Genomic DNA, 5,000 nt, shown 5'->3' with positions numbered 1-5,000 from the left:
GATGATCAGGAGAACAGACCAGAACAATATAAGGGTTGATGACAGTAGATGACTCAAGAGAACAGACCAGAACAATATAGAAGAGTTGATGACAGTAGATGATCAGGAGAACAGACCAGAACATTATAGAGAGTTGATGACAGTAGATGATCAAGAGAACAGACCAGAACATTATAGAGAGTTGATGACAGTAGATGACTGATGATCAGGAGAACAGACCAGAACAATATAGAGGGTTGATGACAGTAGACGATCAGGAGAACAGACCAGAACATTATAGAGGTGGTAACAGTAGATGATCAGGAGAACAGACCAGAACAATATAAAGAGGTGATAACAGTAGATGACTGATGATCAGGAGAACAGACCAGAACAATATAAAGAGGTGATGACAGTAGATGACTGATGATCAGGAGAACAGACCAGAACAATATAAAGAGGTGATAACAGTAGATGACTGATGATCTGGAGAATGATCAGACCAGAACAATATAAAGAGGTGATGACAGTAGATGACTGATAACAGTAGATGATCAGGAGAACAGACCAGAACAATATAGAGAGGTGATGACCGTAGATGACTGACGATCTGGAGAACAGACCAGAACAATATAAAGAGGTGATAACAGTAGATGATCAGGAGAACAGACCAGAACAATATAGAGAGGTGATGACAGTAGATGACTGATGATCAGGAGAACAGACCAGAACAATATAGAGAGTTGATGACCGTAGATGACTGACGATCTGGAGAACAGACCAGAACAATATAAAGAGGTGATAACAGTAGATGATCAGGAGAACAGACCAGAACAATATAGAGAGGTGATGACAGTAGATGACTGATGATCAGGAGAACAGACCAGAACAATATAGAGGAGGATGACAGTAGATGACTGATGATCAGGAGAACAGACCAGAACAATATAAAGAGGTGGTAACAGTGGATGACTGATGATCAGGAGAACAGACCAGAACAATATAGAGGGTTGATAACAGTAGACGATCAGGAGAACAGACCAGAACAATATAGAGGTGGTAACAGTAGACGATCAGGAGAACAGACCAGAACAATATAAAGAGGTGATAACAGTAGATGACTGATGATCAGGAGAACAGACCAGAACAATATAAAGAGGTGATAACAGTAGATGACTGATGATCAGGAGAACAGACCAGAACAATATAGAGGGTTGATGACAGTAGATGACTGATGATCAGGAGAACAGACCAGAACAATATAAAGAGGTGATGACAGTAGATGACTGATGATCAGGAGAACAGACCAGAACAATATAAAGAGGTGATGACAGTAGATGATCAGGAGAACAGACCAGAACAATATAGAGAGTTGATGACAGTAGATGACTGATGATCAGGAGAACAGGACAATGACCCTAAGCACACAACCAAGACAACGCAGGAGTGGCTTTGGGACAAGTCTCTGAACGTCTTTGAGTGGCCCAGCCAGAGCCCGGACTTGAACCCAATCGAACATCCCTGGAGAGACATGAAAATAGCTGTGCAGCGAAGCTCCCCATCCAACCTGACAGAGATTGAGAGGATCTGCAGAGAGGAATGGGAGAAACTCCCCAAATACAGGTGTGCCAAGCTTGTAGAATCATACCCAAGAAGACTCGAGGCTGTAATCACTGCCAAAGGTGCTTCAACAAAGTACTGAGTAAAGGGCCTGAATGGTTATGTCAATGTGATATTTCAGCTTTTATTTTTAATTCATTTGCAAACATTTCTAAAAACATGTTTTAGCTTTGTCATTATGGGGTATTGTGATGTCATTATGGGGTATTGTGATGTCATTATGGGGTACTGTGATGTCATTATGGGGTACTGTGATGTCATTATGGGGTACTGTGATGTCATTATGGGGTACTGTGATGTCATTATGGGGTACTGTGATGTCATTATGGGGTAGTGTGATGTCATTATGGGGTATGGTGATGTCATTATGGGGTAGTGTGATGTCATTATGGGGTAGTGTGATGTCATTATGGGGTATTGTGATGTCATTATGGGGTAGTGTGATGTCATTATGGGGTATTGTGATGTCATTATGGGGTATTGTGATGTCATTATGGGGTAGTGTGATGTCATTATGGGGTATTGTGATGTCATTATGGGATATTGTAATGTCATTATGGAGTATTGTGATGTCATTATGGATAGTGTGTGTAGATGAGGATGGGAAAAAACAATTTAATCTATTTTAGAATAAGACTGTAAACGTAACAAAATTTGGGAAAAAGTCAAGGGGTCTGAATACTTTCTGAATTATACTGTCGAGGGACTATTGACAAAGTTCACAGAGAAGAAGGGACAATGGACCAAAACATATTAGTCCAATATATCAGCTAATTCATGGAAATCACTCAATGTGTCGTGAGAGAGGTGGGGAGAGAGATTTTTTACCATTTTATTTCATTTAACTTTTATTTATTAACTAGGCAAGTAAGTCAAGAACATATTCTTATTTTACAATGACAGCCCTAAACCCTCCCTAACCCGGAAGACACTGGGCCCTAAACCTCCCGGAAGACACTGGGCCCTAACCCTCCCCTAACCCGGGAAGACACTGGGCCCTAAACCCTCCCCCGGAAGACACTGGGCCCTAACCCGGAAGACACTGGGCCCTAAACCCTCCCCTAACCCGGAAGACACTGGGCCCCCCTAAACCCTCCCCCCTAACCCGGAAGACACTGGGCCCTAAACCCTCCCCCCGGAAGACACTGGGCCCTAACCCTCCCTAACCCAGAAGACACTAACCCAGAAGACACTGGGCCCTAAACCCTCCCCTAACCCGAAGACACTGGGCCCTAAACTCCCCTAACTCCGGACACTGGGCCCTAAGACACTGGGCCAAACCCTCCCTGTGGGCCCTATTAACCCGGGACACTGGGCCCTATCACGATCTGGGCCTAATTGTGAGACAGAGAGAGAAAGAGAGAGAGAGAGACATGGAGAGAGATGGAGAGATTGAAAGCAAGAGAGAGAGATAGGGGGATAGATTGATAGCCAGGGAGAGAGAGAGAGCGAGAGAAATAGGGAGACAAAGAGATCAAGGGAGCGATTGGGAGAGAGAGAGAGGGAGAAAGACTGAAAGACAGAGGGGAGAGTTTTTTTATGTGCTTTGATTGGGTTTGAGTGGGTGCAGTGTGTGTGTGTGTGTGTGTGTGTGTGTGTGTGTGTGTGTGTGTGTGTGTGTGTGTGTGTGTGTGTGTGTGTTTGTGGGGGCGTTGATGGGGAGGGAGAATATATAATCAAATTTGCGGGAGAGATGTTGCCGCAGGTAACAGAGAGACAACAACCAATCAGCATACACCACCTCTCCATCATACCAGGATGATTTGTGACATGTATGAATGACAGAGAAAGAGAGAGAGATGTGGGGAGAGAAAGAGTGAGACACACTTCCAAACCTCTCTATGTGGATACTCCCACTTGTTAGCCACATATTATCTCCCCCCCCATCTCTCTGTCTCTCTCTCTTCTCTCTCTATCTCTCATCTCTCTCTCTCTCTCTCTCCTTCTCTCTCTCTATCCTCCTCTCTCTCTCTCTCTCACTATCTCTCTCTCTCTCTCTCTCTCTCTCTCTCCTTCTCTCTCCTTCTCTCTCTATCCCCATCTCTCTCTCTCTCTCTCTCTCTCTCTCTCACTATCCTCCATCTCTCTCTCTCTCTCTCTCACTCTCCCCATATCTCTCTCTCTCGCTCTCTGTCCCCCCTCTACCTCTCTCTCCCCCCATCTCTCTCTCACTATCAATCTCATTCTCCTCCCATATCTCTCTCTTCCTCCTCGCTCCGTGCCTTTCATAAGGCTATCACGATAATTAGTGTGATATAATTTTTCCTAATTGTTCATATTGTTTCCTAGTGTAGTAGTAGACATAATCACAGGTAGTTAATGTTCCCCTTAGTCACAGGTCCGGGGCCAGATGTTATCTCTGAGCACTGAGGTGAAGGTGAGGCTCTCAGTGGAGAATAACAGATTCTAGATCAGTGCTCAGAGGGAACTGTTTATCTATACATAGATCTCAGTCTGGTAATTCTCCTGTTCTGACACACAGAGGGAAAATATAGGTTTCATTATAGTCTGTCCATCCCAACGGTAACAAGACTCATTAACCTCGTTCTATTATAGATACCATAGAAACTTCACCCTTCTCTTTCAATATACAGGTAACTGGCAGAATAAAGGAAACACCAACATGGTGTCTCAATAAGGTGTTGGGCCACCAGGTAACTGCCAGAATAAAGGAAACACCAACATAGTGTCTTAATAAGGTGTTGGGCCACCATGTAACTGCCAGAATAAAGGAAACACCAACATAGTGTCTTAATAAGGTAGAGGAGGTAGGTAGCCTAGCGGTTAGAGCGTTGGACTTGTAACCGAAAGGTTGCTGGATCGAAACACCAAGCTGACAACTGACAACAAAAAAATCTGTTGTTCTGCCCCCTGAACAAGGCAGTTAACCCACTGTTCCTAGGTAGGCCATCATTGTAAAATAAGAATGAGTTTTTAAACTGACTTGCCTCGTTTAAATCAAGGTAAAAATGTATAATTGCTTAATTAACTCAGGAACCACACCTGTGTAGACACAGCCTACTCTCTCCAACGAACTGCTCAGAAGGAGAGTTAGGGACTCTGCCAGTGAAGCCGACGCCAATGCAAGATGGCCGCCATATGTTACCGCTCTCTTTTTGCCTGAACGGCTTTGTGGAAAACTCCAAGAGACACAAAACAAATCTTAAAGCAAGAGAGACTAAAAGCATACTGAAAGGTGAAACTCTTGCTGTTGTGTTGTTCTCATTGTTGCTCGTGTACAGCCAATACTTTTCCTGACATTCGGTGGAGAATTTCGGGAATCTGAGTAAATCACTACCTTTTTTTCACACCTTTCGTGTTGTTTTGAGCAACCGTATCTAATCCTGGAGTTGGAAACATGGAAAACTCCTAGATCTTCATGGAGTCAGCCAACAGACCTC

General features: G+C 43.9%; 1 protein-coding gene across 1 annotated transcript in view; it reads right to left on the bottom strand.

The window, feature by feature from the left end:
* LOC121842895 (protein kinase C beta type-like) overlaps nucleotides 1–5,000 on the bottom strand; it is a gene marked incomplete at its 3' end in the record, with an annotated part of 30,403 nt that overhangs the window by 3,471 nt on the left and 21,932 nt on the right. The gene's annotated exons all lie outside the window — the stretch shown is intronic.

Source organism: Oncorhynchus tshawytscha, unplaced genomic scaffold (genome assembly GCF_018296145.1).
Source record: "Oncorhynchus tshawytscha isolate Ot180627B unplaced genomic scaffold, Otsh_v2.0 Un_contig_6860_pilon_pilon, whole genome shotgun sequence".
NCBI classification, from domain to species: domain Eukaryota; kingdom Metazoa; phylum Chordata; class Actinopteri; order Salmoniformes; family Salmonidae; genus Oncorhynchus; species Oncorhynchus tshawytscha.
This window is presented reverse-complemented; position numbering and strand designations above follow the sequence as displayed.